Genomic DNA, 20,151 nt, shown 5'->3' on the forward strand with positions numbered 1-20,151 from the left:
TCAAACTCACTCAACAACATTTGCCATTTTGCCAACTTCCCAGTAGGCATCGCTTTCTGAAAAATATACTTTAATGGATCCATCTTGGAAATGAGATACGAAGACAAGTAATGTCTCAACTTTTGAGCAATCCAGGTTAAAGCACAATAAGTTTTCTCCAAAAGAGTGTAACGAGCCTCGTATGGAGTAAACTTCTTGCTTAAGTAATAGATTGATCGTTCCTTCTTCCACGTCTCATCATGCTGACCTAGCACGCATCCAAATGCATTATCCGAGATAGACAAATATAGCAATAATGGAACTTCTTCCCTCGGAGGAACTAGCATCGGCGGATTAGACAAGTAACTTTTGATAGCATCAAAAGCTATCTGACATTCTTCGGTCCATTTTGTCAATGCATATTTTTTCAGTAGCTTAAAGATAGGCTCACAAATCAATGTGGACTGAGCTATGAATCGACTGATGTAGTTCAATCTTCCTAAGAAACTCATCACTTCCTTCTTAGTCTTTGGTGAGGTAATTCTTGAATCGCCTTGATTTTAGCGGGATCAAGCTCGATACCCCTTCTACTGATTATAAACCCCAATAACTTGTCGGCTGGCACCCCAAAAGCATATTTAGCAGGATTTAATTTCAAGTTGTATTTGCGTAGGCGATCAAAGAACTTTTTCAAGTGAGTCAAATGATCCACACTCTCACGGGATTTGATAATGACATCATCCACATATACTTCAATTTCCTTGTGAATTATATCATGAAAATGGTCATCATGGCTCTCATATAAGTGGCCCCAGCATTTTTGAGACCAAACGACATTACCCTATAAGGATACACACCCCACGGTGTGATAAAAGCTATCTTTTCTGCATCTTTTTCATCCATTAGAATCTGGTGATAACCTGCGTAGCAATCCACGAATGACTGCATCTCATGCTTGGCACAATTATCAATGAGGATGTGGATATTCGGTAATGGAAAGTTATCTTTAGGGCTAGCTTTGTTCAGATCTATATAATCAACACAGATTCTGATCTTGCCATCCTTCTTAGGAACTGGAACAATATTGGCTAACCAAGTCGGATACTCTCTCACTTCCACCACTCTAGATTGAATTTGCTTGGTAACCTCTTTTTTGATTCTCAAACTCAAATCTGGTTTGAATTTTCGAGTCTTTTGTTTTATTGGACTGTAATCCGGATTGATTGATAATTTATGAGATACGATATCCATACTCAAACCTGACATGTTATCATAAGACCAAGCAAATATATCGATGTACTCTTTAAGGAAACTGATAAGTTTCTTTCTTTCAGCTTTTATTAGATGGACACTGATTCTGGTTTCCTTGATACACTCGTCATCTCCCAGATTCACAGCCTCAGTTTCCTCTTGATTTGGCTTGTATTGCTCCTCAAATAGTTTCAATCCCTCGGCGAGGTGTTCAAGTATTGTAGCCTCTTCATCATAATCCTCGAACTCATCACATTCTATCTCATTTTGTTCATTTGTCTTGTGACATGATATGATATTGGCAGGTTTTAAGTTATTTTTACAAAATGAGTGAGGGACTAAGAGTGGTGCGGATGTCTAATTAGATAGTTGCTCCTCCGGCTCAGTATGACAGATGCTCGATGTCCCCATTTCTTCCTCTAAGATTGCGTCAATTTCTTCCAAAAGATCCCAGATTCCTTCCCCAAGATCGTCATCATTGACATATTCTTGCATTGGAAATGACATATACAAGTAAGGTATTGGCCTAGCCAGTACCCAATCAATCTTCCTGTTTGTCACATCTGTCTCATCGTCTTCTATAGGGACATACCCCAAACTATACTTTAATCCTTTATCGGGAATCTAAGACGATTCCTTGGAAGTACTTCCCCAATCCAAAACCTGGCTCAAAACCACTTTGGAGCATGACAGTGGCTATCATCTTATAAACAGAAGGCATAGGCGGTTGTGAGGTCAAGTCATCGCCAGTGGCATTTACCAGCTCTATTGTATAGAAGTCGGTACTTCTAGTAATATCATCAATAATATGTGCGCAACCATTTGCATGACTTTCTTCACCATAAACGACCATCTCACGGTCATTCTTTATGAACTTTATCATCTGATAGAGAGTAGAGGGCACGGCTCCAGCCATATGGATCCATGGTCTTCCTAATAATAGGTTGTAGCTGGTGGTGATGTCCATCACTTGGCACTCTACAACAAAATCAACAGGACCTACCTGAATACCCAAGTTCACAACTCCTAATATGTCTCTTTGACCCCCATCAAAAGCTCTAACCTTAACTTGGTTCTGTCGGACTTTTTCCAAATCAAAGTTCAATTGTTTGAGGGTCGACAAAGGACAAATGTTAAGACCCGATCCATTATCGATCAATACCCCGATTCATGATCTTTTCTCAACACTTAATAGTGATATGAAGAGCTTTGTTATGCATCATACCTTTAAGAGGCAACTCTTCATCGCTAAAACTGATGCGATGTCCTTGAATGACATGACTCACCATAGCAGCCAGATTATCTACACCTGTACCCACAGGTACATAAGTGTCATCCAAAGCTTTCATTAAAGCATGTCTGTGCTGTTGTGAGCTCATCAACAATGCCCACACAGAAATTTGGGCAGGTACTTTCTCCAGATGTTTCACTATAGAATACTCTTTTGGATGCATCTTCTGCCAAAACTCTTCAGCCTCAGCTTCACTGATCGGTCTCTTTTGTTGATTTTTTTTATGCCCCCTAGATCCAATTCTTCTGAAGTGTAACACCTACCAGACCGCGTCATTCCCTGAGTTGCTGCAGCTTCGATCACGAACTTCTTTTGGTTAGGAATTTCTTTTGGCACCAAAGCAATAACCTTTTGAGGTGTCAAAATCACAAAATTCAATTTTTCCTTTATGCTAAGTGAAGCCACAACCATGTCAAGACTGTTATGATAGGCTGGGACTATGGCTTTTGTTCCACACCAATCTTCTTCCATCTCAATAATATGGATATTAACCCCTCCATGCTTCAGCAAAGGATTACTATTGATATTAGGGGCGGCGGTTTGGAGAGTAACGACCTCACGATCAATTAAATCCTGAATTTTGTGCTTCAAATTGACACAAGTTTCAGTATCATGCCCGACACTGTTGGAATGATACGCACATGGTTTGTCAGCTCTGTAGAATCTAGAGCTTGTATCAACCAGTTTAGGTGCAATGGGATAAATAATGCCTGCATCTCTTAATCTTTCGAACAACTTAGTCCGACTTTCCACTAGAGGAGTAAAAGTCCTAGCAGGCCTATTCTCAAAATTGGATTGGGAAAGGTTGTAGTTATTTTGCGGGGGTGGGGGTACATGATGATAACTTGGACGATTTTGGCGAAGAGGTGTGGGAGTTTGGAATCTTGGATACTGTTGGGTTTGATATTTTGGTGGTTGAGTCTGGTAGTTTGGCGGGGTAATTTGGTATTGTGGTGCTGCGTAGTAAGAATGTGGAGTTTGATAACTTTGGAGCGGGGCTTCATAATTTGGGGGTGGAGTTTGGTAACTGGAAGGTGGGGTTTGGTAGTTTGGGGGTGGAGTTTGGTAACTGGAAGGTGGGGTTTGGTAGTTTGGTTGGGTGTAGTAAACTTGGTATGGATTTTGTGGATCTCGTGGATAGGTCTTGAAAGTTGTAGGTTTTCCTGGTTTGCTGTTAGCAAACCTCCTCCCTTCAGGTATGTAGGAGATGGTAGATACATCCTCTCTTTTCTTTTTAAACAGTCCTGAAGACCCAGTTGAGGAGGATACACGGGCTACTTTTCCGGTCTTGTGCCCATCTTCGATAGTCTCTCCTACCTTGACTATCTTGGTAAATTTTGCTCCAACGAGCAACATCAATCTTTCATAGTATTCGGGCTCTTGCATGCGTAAAAATACTTCCACGATCTCTTTCTCTATCATGGAAGGTCGAACTCTGGCGATCTCTTTCCTCCACTTGTATGCATACTCGCGATAACTTTCAGTGGATTTCTGTTTGATTTTCTTCAAAGAATATCGATCGGGAAGGATCTCCACGTTGTACGCAAACCTTTCGATAAAATCTTTGGCCAGAGCATTCCAATTAGACTATTGTTTTATTTCTTGGGCGCTGAACCATTCCAAAGCCTTTCCGCCTAAACTTCGGCTAAAGAGCTGCATTAGTAAAGCTTCGTTCTTCCCAACTCCTACTAGTTGATCGCAATACACTCTCAAATGAGCCAAAGGATTTTCGGTTCCTCCGAAAGTATTAAATTTTGGCACTTTGAACCCCTCGGGAAGGTCTAAATTCGGGTGAATACACAAATCTTCATAATTTAATCCTGCCACATCCGGAGTGTAATAAAAATCCTTCATAGCTTTCATGATCTCCTCTTTCATATTCCATTTGGTTGTCTCCTCCTTCGCCCTCCACTCCTTTTCCTGTTCTTCATAGTGATCAAGTTCGGAACCGTTAGCATAAGGTTCATTTGGTATTGGGATTTGAAAAGCTATTTTTGGAGGTGAGGGGTGGGTAAATGGGGTATTTTGTGTATTTTGAGGAACTTGGTAATTTTGGGGAAATGTCTGACGGTTAATATGCTGATTTTGATGATGGGGAAAGGTCTGTGGGTTGTTAACATTTTGGATTTGTGGGGGAGAACGAGCTTGATGGTTGGTATTTTGTGGGGGAGGAAAGGTTGGAGGGTCGGTACTTTGAGGGTGAGGTGGCGTTTGGTAGGAAGCAGAAGCATGATGGGGATTTGAGGCAATGAGGTCAACAATGAAGGTATTTCGAGCGGCTTTTAAGGATGGGTTTTGAACGTGTTCCGTACTTAAATTTGGAGAAGGGAAGTGAAATGGAGGCCTTCCTTCGCCTGGAACCGGCGTGTTGGCGGTGATAGCCAAATTTGATAATTCTCGATTTTTTTGTATCTCAACTCTCATCTCGGCGATTTGTTGCACCAACTATGCAATCAACTCATTTTGTTCAGCGACGACAGGGTCTGTCACAACAATCTCTGTTGAACCAGCATTGTCATTATTCCCAGTCATTTTCCTTTTCTCTACTAACAGATTTTGATCGGGGAAGGAATCTTTAGAAGCCTTTGATCTCGTGAAATAAGGGTGCTCGGCCAGTTTATCAACACAGATCAATTTTAAATACCTTGCTAAAGAAAAACAAATCAAAAACAAATATGTTAGTCTTTGTTCATAGCATGTAATGCAAAATATCACATATAATGAAGCAGATAAACACCTAAGACACATAAATAGTTATTGCGCTTCCTAAACAGATGTGTGACCCTTTTGTGCCAAGGGTAAGTCTAGCGATTTGAAGGATGTATATGTTTTCTTAAGCCAATTCATTATCCCCAAAGTAAAAAATATTCAACATGTTTAACGTATCCCAAAACAGGTATAGAAGTTCAGAATGGAAACAACAAAACAAATTACAAATAGAAGTAATCCCACGCAGGGGATGATAATGAACTTTACACTTCTTCTGATCCTTCACTGAATTTGTTTTTCTTGGATATGCTGACCTCTTCCCATATGGCATATCTGTTTGCCCATAGATGATCGCTACCTAGTTGATCCCCTTCTTGATGCCTGAACCTTTCTATGGACTGGATCTGTTGCTCCATGCCATCATCTAACTCAGACATGCATTGTCTTGCTCTTTGTAACTCTTGTTTTAGTTGGGCTATGACTTTTGTGTCATCTGACTGTCGGCGTTGATGATCTGTCACGCCCCGAGAGGGTACCCTAGGCGTGGCCGGCACTCAGAAACCATTTCTGGCTTCCGAGAGAACCACTTGGTCTCATTTCTTATTTATTCATCAGCGGAAGACTTAAGAATACTAATGTGGGCTTGTCATAATCAAAGGAAAAATAGATAATTCTTATAAGAAGTAGTTTCTAAGGAGAACTACTCCGATTACATCATCAGACTCTGTCTATGAAGCCTCTAATACTCTTAGATGGTGCCAATGACATATCCATGGCTACCTCAAAAGAAACATCACACTCAACAATAATAAAAGGATAAGGAGTTCCTTCGAATATAAGAAGGACTCACCAAATAGCTGAAAAGAAATGATCTTCAACGATGCGCCTGTTGAGGATCTCTAACACCTGTATCTGCATCATAAAATAATGCAGGTCGAATGACGTCAGTACGTGGAATGTACGAGTATGTAAAATGGCAGGAAGGTAAGGACAGATATCAAGAAACTCCTCTCAAGAAAACTCAGCTCAGAACTCAACATCATCTCAACATGAATATGTAATGCAAGTTTAAAATATAATAATAAAAATAATAGTAATAAGCAATGCTTACTCAGTTGGGAGTTTCTCTAACCGACAACCATCACTTATGAGCTAGCAATGATACAACGAAGCGATGTCGTTGCCACATCCATCCAATACCTTGCCAGGGTAAAGGACATCACCATCTTGGATCCATTCATCAAAGTCCTCTTTTTGGGACTTAAGAGGCATAGCCTCCATCCTACGCTGGCTACGTAGTTCTGGGGTTTGAGTCAATTAAACTCTTACCCAACTCGGTGCTCAATACTACTCCCAAAATATGTGCTCATATTAAACTCATCATCTAGTCTCATTGGACTTTAATTTAAATCATCAAACTCATCTCATTTCATGTTCATCAATCATTATACTTCCAAAAACATCATTTACATCTCATCAAAACATCTTGCTCAAAATATCATTTTCTCAAATTCATTCAAATTCAACTCTTTTGCTCTTTCAAAACTCAATAAAATACATATATAGTATTAATTCATATAACTCTCTTTTTATCAATAAAAATAATAAAAAGCCAACATCTTTATTCAAAACATGTGTAAAAATATTCATGAACATTAAATCAATTAGGATTCATGGGAAAGTAGCCATGAACAATAATTCCAATAATATGAGAGATAAGAATAATAATAATATTAATGCATAATATATCAAACTCAATAGAAGAAGAATTATTTCATTTAGAATTCAAGATTTGGATAAAACTAAACTATAACTCAATTATAATGAATTTAAATATTGGGCGCATGGACGAACTCAATCCAATGCTATGAAAACATTACATACCTTAAATCCGAAGGTTTACTCCGAATTGGAACACTTTTGGACCCCTAGCCTTTTCTTCTCGCCGGAGCGTTTTGTGTACTACCCGGAGTATAAGAATCACCGGAGTAGTATTTTTATACTACTAAAACTAAAACTATATTTGAGAAGAAGTATATAGAGAGAAGAAATGCTTAAGAAAGCTTGATGAATAAAATGAGGAAATAAGGTGGGTATTTATAGGTGGGAAAGAGGGACCTAACAATAAATAAAATAATTATAAAGAAAAATCTGAAAATTTAATGGAATATATTGATTTCATGGATGATGTTAAATGGAGGACAATTTATTTCATGCATGATGTCAAATGAATCTAGATGTTTCCATGGTAGGTAAGATGAGTTCTTTTTAACAGAATACTCGTTTTCGAAGCTGCGTTTGAATAAGATAAATTCCTTATTAGGATTTGGTGTCTTCATAAGAATTGTAGATATGGAAGTCTAGTTTCATATCATTCAAGAATCAACCAATTTGGAGCAACCTACAGTGAGATATGAATTTTCTTCTATCAACACTCAATTCCGTCATAGCACTATATCTTGCAAAGATTAATTTATTTGACCTACTTATACTCCGAATTTGTAGTTATGTTTTTTCATGAAAGTTGTAGGTAAGGATGTTTTGATTATCCAGAAATTTGAATCACCTAATTTGGACCAACCTATGAAAAGTTATGCCCAAAATACAGAGGCTGTATTATTTTCGTCGAGAATTGAAATACCGACATACAATATTTTAGGGGTTGTTACATGATCTAATTCATTTTTCTCATACTTCTCTTGGAGCTGATAGAGTCAAACGTGATAGGGGACATTCGGTCCTGATTCGATGGTTTTGATGAGGTTATTCTTTGTCCATTCCCTGTACTCCGCAGAACACTCAGGTTGAAATCTATTCGGGAATGACTCACCCAACACCCTTCGAGTTTTCCATGTTCTAAGTATCTGTTCATCGAAAGAGACTTGGCCATTTTCGTGGTCTGTTGCAAACTTTCTCATACTCGTGGTTTGTGGAAGTTCTTGTTTTCCTCCTAGTTGTCTAAGGACTCGAGCGGGGGAATATGGTCGGGTTCCTCTTAATCCGGTTAATATTAAGTAAGGGACCTTTTCCCCTCGAATCGTTATTTTCTCTGGCAGCACCATACTCTTGATTGACCATTGCACATTTTCTTCTCTTAATCCCTGAAGCCTTGGATACCAGAATTTTTGACCTCCAGTTCTATGAAAATGATTGCAATATAACCACCAACCGTGACCTTCAAGTTCATCTGATCGTCTCAAAGGATCTGGATGTTCCGGAGCATCAGCTTTGAGTAAATGTCACATCATCCACCATTGAAGTATCAGATTACATCCCTAAAAGAATCGTCCACCATCTTTAAACTTATCCAACGCTCGATAAATGTCTGCAAGAATCATGGGCGCCAAAGTGTAGTACTTGGTTGAGGACCCGTAGTTTACCCCATTGAAGATGGCATGAGTGACCATTACTACACTTGGATGGATAATATAGTTTGGTCCTTGGGGAGACACCATTGTCCCAAGTAGGCATATTGCAAACGCAAGGGGACGTGTTTCCTTCCATTTTTCCTCTGAGACAAATTCATCTTGATACTTTTCGAAAGCCCTCGCTCGTCCAAATCGAGTGTAAAGTTTTTGGAGTGGGATGTTTGGTCCGGAAAGCCTATCCATCCATTTAGCTTTGACAAGTGAAAGTTTTTCTTTTATCTTGTCAAAATCTCATATTTTAGGAATAAGGAGGTCATTGTCAGGCTTATGTTTTCGTTTGTTACACATGCCTATACTTTCGTAGCTAGCAAGGATTTCCTCGATAGTTGGGGTCATTTCTACTTCCCCGAATCTAAACACCATGTTATCACTATCCCAGAATTTCACCATTGTTCCAACTAAATGAGGCCAAGCTTCCATTTCCATAATTGACGGGATGTGGCCTATGTGACTTCGAACCTTTTTCTTATCTTCGTTGTTCATGAATTTCCACCACATTCGGAGGTAAGGATGAGGTATAGTCACCATCCGGATTCTCAAGGGTTCGCCTATCGGGTCCATCCTACAAAAGAAAATAAATTACCCCACCCCTATTAGATAATTGATTTGCTTAAAATGACATATTCATCCTTCAATTAAACACATAGGCATGATTGCCTTTTATTGACCAATATGCCAAATAGGCACAAGGTGGGCTTCTAATGGGCCCAATACGCCTTGGGTATTGGGTCTTCCTAGGTCAATGCGCTAAATCAGGGTTTTGGTTTCGCTCTATGCTAGTTTGACTAAGAGTGGCTTTTGCAAGACTGGTAACCCAAGCGGACAACTTAGACTGGAACTTACGACAACCATTGGACGCATGGCGTATCAATAAATTATCGGTCATTCCGAAAAGGGTTAAGTATAAAAAGTCCGGCTGCGGTTCCGCAAAACCATTCTTTAATATACTATATGTTTAATAGAAAGATGCCATGAAATGCAAATGACAATTTAATATAAAAACTAAACACGTAGGGTGCAATTAAGGAAAACAGGAATTACTAATTATTACAAATTCAAATAGTTAGTCAAATAAACAATCAAATCTAATGGGTAGAACCTAATTATTCCCCAACAGAGTTGCCATTTCTGTTATGTCGGAAAAAGACGAGTTTAAAATCGATTTCATCTTTTAGAGAAAGAATCAATTTTAGTAAAAGAAGAGTCGCCACTTAATTTTTTAAAGAAATTAAGAAAACTTAATTTAAAAAACTCTAACAGATTTAAGTCTTAAAAATTTAGAGAAAAAGGTACGAGGTTCATATTACTATTTTTAGAAGGTTTTAGCACTTAAAATAGCCGTTAACATGCGGTTGTCCGACGATTTAAAATTTATTTGACTAACTTTGGAAGAATGTATTTTAACAATAATTGGAGCATTAAGCAATTTGAAAAATATAAAATTTTAAAATATTTAGAATAAAAATAGATTTTGTACGAAAAATGATTAAATAAAGGAGAGATAATTTTAGTAAATCAATGAAACAAAATGGTTTCTCTTTAGGGGATTTAATTAAGTTAAATTAAACAATTAATGGTAGCATTAGTACATGATAAATAAATATCACCAACTAATTAAATAATGGTAAAAGACAAACAAAATAATATTTAAACTACCCCAAATATATACAAACAGAAATATTTAAAAATAGGGTAAAAATATTTATGTACTCATATTCTTCGGATCAACGCTGGCTTATTAATCGGGAGACAAAAATATAGTATTTTGTCATTTTTCTGCTCGGGTCGACTTCCATCATTTCCGAAGGGCCTAACTACCCCTACCCCTCCTATGTTCATTTGTTATTATAATCCTAGAGCGATCTAAAAGAAATAATAAAATTAACGTCCTAAAAGGTGTCTAACGTCCCAACTTAATATCCAAAAGGCATTGAACGTACTATTAGGGTGAGTTTTAGACTAAAGAAAATATAGTCATCCTAATTAGACACATCGCCAAACAAAACAGATGGGACGAGCAGTTAGCAGATAAAATCTTAAGTAAGCCTCTAAATTAATTATTTAGCATGCTTAAAAACACAAATAAATAGTGAAAATTATAATAATTATATGTGTGTGCATACAATCAGATGTACGAGATTTAATGAAAAATTCAAACATGATAAAATAAAGACATTCTTGATAATTTTTAATTATTAACTAATAACATTTATAAAATCCTACTAACATGAGTTTTAGTTAATAACATGCTGAAGATTTATTAAAATACTATAGATATGATTTTTAAATGAGATGAAAATTCATTAAAACGTAGACATGGTTTCAAAAATGGAATAATATAATAAATATTTATTAGAATCTTATAAACATGGTTTCAATACATAATATCATGGTAAAATATTTATTAAGGTTCTTGGCATAGTTTCGATGTAAAAATAATATGATAAATAATTATTAAAATTCTATTGGTGTGATCTCTAAATAAAATATCAAAGGAAAATCTTTCAAGCTAGGAATTATTTCATATTGAAACTACCTAATAACATTTTGCAAATATTTATTACATTCATATAATGAGCTTAAAAAATATTCCGTAAGGCCTATAATATTATAAATACTTAAATATTCATTGAGTCCTATAGACATGATTTGCTATATGATTTCCAAATGACTAGCATGTTAAAAATATTAATTAAAATATATTTAAACAGGATATAATTAAAATTGTAAATCCTATGAACATGATGTTACACAAAATGGCATTTAAATCTAAATATGATTATCATCACATTTAAAATTATTTAGTAGATCCTACATATATAATGTCTAAATAGTTAATATTATAAAGCTATTATTTGAAACTATATTCATGGTTTTAAACTTAAAATACAGGTATAAAGTAGAAATATCATCAAAGTAATTATTTAATGAGATTTGTCATAAACAAATATAAGACATATAAAATAGATAAATTATTTTTTAAAACATATATGATGATAAACAATATTTAACAAACTATTCTTAGATCATTTTTATTTTATTATTTTTTATTAAAGCAAACCTCTTGTAAAAAATGAAATTTTCGTATCGTGAATAAATGGACCTAAGCATGGGATATGAATATTATAACTAGATCACAGTATCTAAAACACACATAAATTTATGATAAACTAAAAAATAAATAAATAAAGCAAGTAGCAAGTATATCCCCTCCCATATATCTTCCCCTTTTTATTATATACAAAATTTATTATTACATGCCAAAATAATTAAGAGAGAATAATTTTCAAATAGAAATAATAAAACAAGAAACTAGAACTATTTGAATCCTGTTCCAAATGAACTCTTCATGTCTTGAACTTTGAAATCTAAACCCTGGATACCTTAGTTAGGAAGAAAGGCAAATAGAATCTAACTTGTGATGTTGAGAAACAAACAAAATAATAATAAAGTATGTAAGAAATTTTTCTTATTGTCTTTTCTTTTCGTTTTAGGTGTGTAAGAGATATAAAGTAAAATATATTTTTTGTTCTTTTCCTTTCTCTACTCTTTGTGTTTTTGTTTTGTGTTCTTGTCTTTCTCTCTCCTTTTTTTTGTTTTTTTGTTTTTGTCTTTCCCTTTATATAAATAAATCAATGGGTAATCAAAGACCGTAAAATCAACCTAGGCAACTGTCAAGATTTCTTATTTTAACCTTTTTCCCCAAAAGTCCATGAGACTTAAATGAGATGCCAAATTTTCAAAACAAATCTGATTTTCAAGATCCAATTTCAAATTTTTTCAAAAGTATGCTTCAAAAGTCAAAAAGTTTTATCAGAGGCACCCACCAATAATAATTGCAATGAAATTATTCAACCACGTAAAAAATCAAACTTTTATCAGTGTAATAATATTTCAGATCTCACAAGCAAACAATATCAAAGTATGAATCCAAACAAAATATAAAAATATTACAACTTTAGTGATCCAGAGATATGAATCATCAATATATTGTACACCGTTTGACCTCGAGTTAAAATGGGGTATAACAACTTGTAGTTCAATACGCTTGATTTGGAGCACGATTTTTTGAAAGAATACCAAAGTTATCCTAGTGTCGAATTATGGAGAAACAAAAATTCTTGAGGATGAGATGAGGAAGTTTGTTGGCGTATAGTCGAGTTTTCAATATTAAGCTCGCCTATATATCCTTAAACTTAGGAATCAAACTGCTTGTAGTTCAACTCAATCGGTTGAAAAGGAGATCTCTTATGCTCAGATAACCTTTGGTTAGGAGGAGTGACACATGAATCGAGTATGAAAAGTAGGCTTGAAAACTCTTAACCATGAATGTGGCTAGCTTCACACCCATAATTAAGAACTTACACGGACATAATTTCCAAATCTCTTGGTGTATCGTCACTCAGATTGAGAAATTGCTTCCGGTGACAAGTTGAAGTTTTTCGGAGCGAAATTGAGACTAACAAACTTAAAGGGATACCACATGCCTTCTTATAGTAGTGTGGTATAGTGGAAGTTATTATTCAACTCGTGTTCCAATTTGCTACTAAGAAAAGTTCTACGTTGTGCTGTATTCCTTTTGACGTCATCCGCACTTGTGGTTTAACTGAGAATCTATCCTCTTGGATGATCTCGCCAAAGACTAAGATAAAACTCATTAGTAGAAAAAAATGTAACTCAAAGGAAAAGGGGTAGCGTCGTTACTGTGTACGAATGTCAACTTCCTCCGGTTTTGATGTAGAGCAAAATAAAATGTATTTCCTAAGTTGATGTGATTTATAATATATTTCTCGATTACAAATAGTTTCAATTTTGATGTAATATATAATGAGATGATATGATGATGGCCTCTCGGCAATGATATGGTAAATGATGACCCTCTTGGCAATGATATGAAAATGGTGGCTCTCTTGGCGATAATAAATGATGGCCCTCTCGGCAATGATATGAAAATGATGGCCCTTTTGGCAATGATATGAAAATGATGGCCTTCTTGGCAATGATAAATGATGGCCCTCTCGGCAATGATATTATAAATGATGGCCCTCTTAGCAATGATATGAAAATGATGGCCCTCTTGGCAATGATATGAAAATGGTGGCCCTCTTAGGGATGATAAATGATGGCCCTCTCGGCAATGATATGAAAATGATGGCCCTCTTGGCAATGATATGAAAATGATGGCCCTCTCGGCAATGATATTATAAATGATGGCCCTCTTGGCAATGATATGAAAATGGTGGCCCTCTTGACGATGATAAATGATGGCCCTCTCGGCAATAATATGAAAATGATGTCCCTCTTGGCAATGATATGAAAATGATGGCCCTATTGGCAATGATATGAAAATGATGTCCCTCATGGCAATGATAAATGATGGCCCTCTCGGCAATGATATGATAAATTATGGCCCTCTTGGCAATGATATGAAAATTGTGGCCCTCTTGACGATGATAAATGATGGCCCTCTCGGCAATGATATGAAAATGATGGCCCTCTTGGCAATGATATGAAAATGATGGCCCTCTTGGCAATGATATGAAAATGATGGCCCTCTTGGCAATGATAAATGATGGCCCTCTCGACAATGATATGATAAATTATGGCCCTCTTGGCAATGATATGAAAATGATGGCCCTCTTGGCAATGATAAATGATGGCCCTTTCGGCAATGATATGATAAATTATGGACCTCTTGGCAATAATATGAAAATGATGGCCCGCTTGGCAATGATATGAAAATGATGGCCCTATTGGCAATGATATTATCACCTCCGGTAATATAATATGAATAAAATAATATGAATGGCCCTCTTGGCAAATGATATTACCACCTCCGGTAATATAATATGAATAAAATAATACGAATGGCCCTCTTGGCGAATAATAAATATGAATGGCCCTCTTGGCAAATGATATTACCACCTCCGGTAATATAATATGAATAATAAATATGAATGACCCTCTTGGCAAATGATATTACCCCCTCCGGTAATATAATATGAATAAAATAATACGAATGACCCTCTTGGCGAATAATAAATATGAATGGCCCTCTTGGCAAATGATATTACCACCTCCGGTAATATAATATGAATAAAATAATACGAATGGCCCTCTTGACAAATGATATTACCACCTCCGGTAATATAATATGAATAAAATAATACGAATGGCCCTCTTGGCGAATAATAAATATGAATAGTCCTCTTGGCAATTAGAATGTGTAATCATGATGATGTCCTACTGACAAGATAGCGATGCTTCTTTGATTTTTTGATGCCGCTTATGCATGCCCATTAAACGTCTTTGGCACTAGAGAATACTATTGACGTCATCATAAACGCTTGCATGCCTTGAAAGTAGCTCATTCGTGTTTTCCTGTACTCAAAAGAAAATAAGTAATAGACACATGGTCATCTTAACTAACGACTGGGTAAAAAAATTTTAAGGAAAAATTCTTGAAAATATGTACAAAGTGCCTGATCACTTTGACATTAGTGTGTGAATATCATGCTCATTTTTGAACACTTTATATTCATTGTGGCTCATGGTTTGCTGGAGATTTGAACGAGGCATTGTTGTTCATATTTTGAACGTCTCCTCTTCGTTTGATGAATCCTGATGACAAAAATTATCGTTTTGACAATTCTTTGTTCTTTTAACATCTTTGAACTTGCTGAACGGAGGGATATGGTGATCCTTTATAAATCTGCATCCACAGAAAAAATGTTAGTTTTGAATGAATTGATCTGTGTTGAATTCTCCATTTGTTTTCTCCTTGACTTGTTATCTTCGATCGTTTGCTCTGATTCTCCACTTCTCGGTAGATATAAGATAAAATATTTCTATGTAAAAAATATTTGATGTATTAAAAGCTTTAAGAAAGATGAATTTTTGAAAAGCAATTTGAGAAGGGTTACTGCCAGATGTCATGTCATGCATAGCTCAAATGAACATCTTTGATTCGAAACCTTGAGCATGTTTGCTAGCTTGTTCAAAAAATTGAGGATTTTTGAAGGTTGAAGCTGCAAAGTTCTGACATAACTAGAAAGTTTTGTAATTGACTTTGAACTCTGATGGTGCTGGAGATTATTGAGGTTGACATTGACCCTCCAACAATGTCAGGGATCATTCGAGGCCAACCTTGAACTTTGAAGTTAAATAAAACCTTCTGATGATATTAGATAAAAATTTTGAGGTCATCCTCAAAAATTTCTATCCCAGTTAGATGTCTTGGTAAATATCATACTACCAATAAGAGATTTGCAGAATTTTTGAGGTCCTAAAAAAAATTCTGTCCCAGTTACTTTTCTGATGCACCTCAGTCTTGTTTTCTCTTGTGAACAGATCTTCTTTGAAATTTTGAGTCCCTCTCAAAATTTCTGTCCCAGTTTCTATCATAAATAGAGAACTTACGGGAGATATGACCGAACTGTTGTGGCACCTACGTATCCCGTTGAGACAGGAATCAGGTCAAACGTAGTTCCCCTTCGGGAGATAAATGAGAAATAGGAGATTTTGATACAAAAATGACCGAGGCCGACATAGGCCGCCTACGTATCTCATTCTTGAGAATTCAGGTCAGACGTAGTTCAAACAATAAAAGGGGATATTGAAAGTAGGTAAAAGGGTGACCGAAGTCGACATAGGCCGCCTACGTATCTCATTCTTGAGAATTCAGGTCAGACGTAGTTCGTTGTAAGATAGGAGGGTTAATTTAAAACAAACGAGCATAGAAACGATTACAAGCACATGATATAATTACAAAAACTTTGAACCTTCAAACGTAGTATCTCTTGACGGCATCTGAGTTGATTGGTTTGGGCCACTCTTGGCCATCCATTTCGGACAATATTAAGGCACCTCCAGATAGCACTTTGCGAACCATGTAAGGTCCTTGCCAATTTGGCGCGAACTTTCCTTTATACTCATCTTGATGTGGAAAAACACGTTTGAGAACCAACTGACCAACTTCAAATGTTCTTAGTCTCACTCGCAAGTTAAAAGCACGAGTCATTCTTTATTGGTATAGTTGACCATAGCAAACGGCAGTCATTCTCTTTTCATCAATTAAATGCAAATGTTCAATTCGATTACGAACCCAATCGACGTTGCTCAATTCAGCTTCTTGAATAATTCTCAATGACGGTATTTCCACTTCGGCGGGGATTACAGCCTCCGTCCCATACACTAGCAAGTATGGGGTTGCTCCAATTGATGTTCTGACAGTCGTTCGGTATCCTAACAAAGCATATGGCAACATCTCATGCCAACCTCTGTAATTGTCAATCATTTTCCTCAGAATCTTTTTGATGTTCTTATTGGCCGCTTCTACGGCTCCATTCATTTGAGGACGATATGCGGTTGAGTTTCGATGATTAATCTTGAATTGCTCACATATCTCTTTCATCAAATGACTATTAAGATTTGCTCCATTATCGATAATGATGGAATCCGGTATTCCGAATCTACATATCAAATTGTTACGGATGAAGTCTGCTACTACCTTCTTCGTAACTGATTTGTACGAGGCTGCTTCCACCCACTTGGTGAAGTAATCAATGGAGACTAAAATGAACCTATGTCCATTAGAGGCAGCTGGCTCTATTGGACCAATGACATCCATGCCCCAAGCCACAAATGGCCAAGGAGAACTCACAGCATTGAGTTGGTAAGGAGGTACTCGAATCAAATCACCGTGCACTTGACATTGATGATATTTTTGCACATACTTATAACAATCATGCTCCATAGTCATCCAAAAATAGCCAGATCGAAGGATCTTTTTCGCCAAGGTAAGCCCATTCATATGAGTTCCACACACTCCCGCATGAATCTGTTCGAGAAGCTTTATAGCTTCCATGGCATCGACACATCTGAGAAATCCCATATCTGGAGTTCTCCTATAAAGGGTTTCTCCACTTGGATAGAAATTGTTAGCCATTCGACGTATTGCTTTCTTTTGATTGAAAGTCGCATCATCTGGATAAGTCCCGGTCTCTAGATACTCTTTTATATCAAAATACCAAGGTCTCCCATCTGGTTCTGCTTCAACATGCGAACAGTGAACGGGTTATTCTTTTAAATATATCTCCATAGGGTCAATGTAACTTGTATCTGGATGTTTGATCATCGAGGAGATAGTAGCAAGAGCGTCAGCAAATTTATTCTGCAACCTTGGGGTATGCCTAAACTCGATCTTGCGAAACCTTTTACACAACCTTTGCACTAATTTCATGTACGGTGCAATCTTCGAATTCTTCATGGCCCATTCCTCCTGAACCTGATGAATCAGTAAATCTGAATCTCCGATTACCAGCAACTCTTGAATATCTTTATCGATTGCCATCTTCAGACCCATGATGCATGCTTCATACTCAGCCATGTTATTCGTGCAATGAAATCAGAGTTTGGCCGCCATAGGATAATGTTGGCCAAATTCTGATATTAGGACTGCTCCAATTCCACTTCCTTCATGATTCACCGCCCCATCAAAAAATACCCTCAACCCAGGGTATGCCTCGGTGATATCTTCTCCTACAAATAATACCTCTTCATCGGGAAAATAAGTTCTAAGCGGTTCATACTCTTCATCTACTGGATTTTCTGTGAGATGATCAGCTAAGGCTTGTGCTTTTATCGCCTTTTGGGTCACATATACAATATCAATCTCACTCAACAACATTTGCCATTTTGCCAACTTCCCAGTGGGCATCGCTTTCTAAAAAATATACTTTAATGGATCCATCTTGGAAATGAGATACAAAGACAAGTAATGTCTCAACTTTTGAGCAATCCAGGTTAAAGCACAACAAGTTTTCTCCAAAAGAGTGTAACGAGCCTCGTATGGAGTAAACTTCTTGCTTAAGTAGTAGATTGATCGTTCCTTCTTCCACGTCTCATCATGCTGACCTAGCACGCATCCAAATGCATTATCCGAGACAGACAGATATAGCAATAATGGAACTTCTTCCCTCGGAGGAACTAGCACCGGCGGATTAGACAAGTAACTTTTGATAGCATCAAAAGCTGTCTGACATTCTTCGGTCCATTTTGTCAATTCATATTTTTTCAGTAGCTTAAAGATAGGCTCACAAATCAATGTGGACTGAGCTATGAATCGACTGATGTAGTTCAATCTTCCTAAGAAACTCATCACTTCCTTCTTAGTCTTTGGTGGAGGTAATTCTTGAATCGCCTTGATTTTAGCGGGATCAAGCTCGATACCCCTTCTACTGACTATAAACCCCAATAACTTGCCAGCTGGTACCCCAAAAACACATTTAGCAGGATTTAATTTCAAGTTGTATTTGCGTAGGCGATCAAAGAACTTTTTCAAGTGAGTCAAATGATCCACACTCTCACGGGATTTGATAATGACATCATCCACATATACTTCAATTTCCTTGTGAATCATATCATGAAAAATGGTTATCATGGCTCTCATATAAGTGGCCCCAACATTCTTGAGACCAAACGGCATTACCCTATAATGATATACACCCCACGGTGTGATGAAAGCTGTCTTTTCTGCATCTTTTTCATCCATTAGAATCTGGTGATAACCTGTGTAGCAATCCACAAATGGCTGCATCTCATGCTTGGCACAATTATCAATGAAGATGTGGATATTCGGTAATGGAAAGTTATCTTTAGGGCTAGCTTTGTTCAGATCTCTATAATCAACACAGATTCTGATGTTGCCATCCTTCTTAGGAACTGGAACAATATTGGCTAACCAAGTCGGATACCGTGTCACTTCCACCACTCTAGATTGAATTTGCTTGGTAACCTCTTCTTTGATTCTCAAACTCAAATCTGGTTTGAATTTTCGAGTCTTTTGTTTTATTGGACTGTAATCCGGATTGATCGGTAATTTATGAGATACGATATCCATACTCAAACCTGACACGTTATCATAAGACCAAGCAAATATGTCGATGTACTCTTTAAGCAAACTGATAAGTTTCTTTCTTTCAGCTTTTGTTAGATGGACACTGATTCTGGTTTCCTTGATACACTCGTCATCTCCCAGATTCACAGCCTCAGTTTCCTCTTGATTTGGCTTGTATTGCTCCTCAAATAGTTTCAATCCCTCAGCGAGGTGTTCAAGTATTGTAGCCTCTTCATCATAATCCTCGAACTCATCACATTCTATCTTATTTTGTTCATTTGTCTTGTGACATGACATGATATTGGCAGGTTTTAAGTTATTTTTACAAAATGAGTGAGGGACTAAGAGTGGTGCGGATGTCTAATTAGATAGTTGCTCCTCCGGCTCAGTATGACAGATGCTCGATGTCCCCGTTTCTTCCTCTAAGATTGCGTCAATTTCTTCCAAAAGATCCCAGATTCCTTCCCCAAGATCGTCATCATTGACATATTCTTGCACTGGAAATGACATATACAAGTAAGGTATTGTCATAGCCAGTACCCAATCAATCTTCCTGTTTGTCACATCTGTCTCATCGTCTTCTATAGGGACATACC

The 20,151-nt window shown here is 36.9% G+C and overlaps 1 pseudogene; it reads right to left on the reverse strand.

Annotated features, from left to right (window-relative positions):
* Window positions 1–4,966: 4,966 nt before the first annotated feature.
* Window positions 4,967–19,852, reverse strand: LOC129891361 (uncharacterized; annotated as a pseudogene).
* Window positions 19,853–20,151: the final 299 nt, after the last annotated feature.

This window comes from Solanum dulcamara, chromosome 1, assembly GCF_947179165.1.
Source record: "Solanum dulcamara chromosome 1, daSolDulc1.2, whole genome shotgun sequence".
In the NCBI taxonomy this organism is placed as follows: Eukaryota; Viridiplantae; Streptophyta; class Magnoliopsida; order Solanales; family Solanaceae; genus Solanum; species Solanum dulcamara.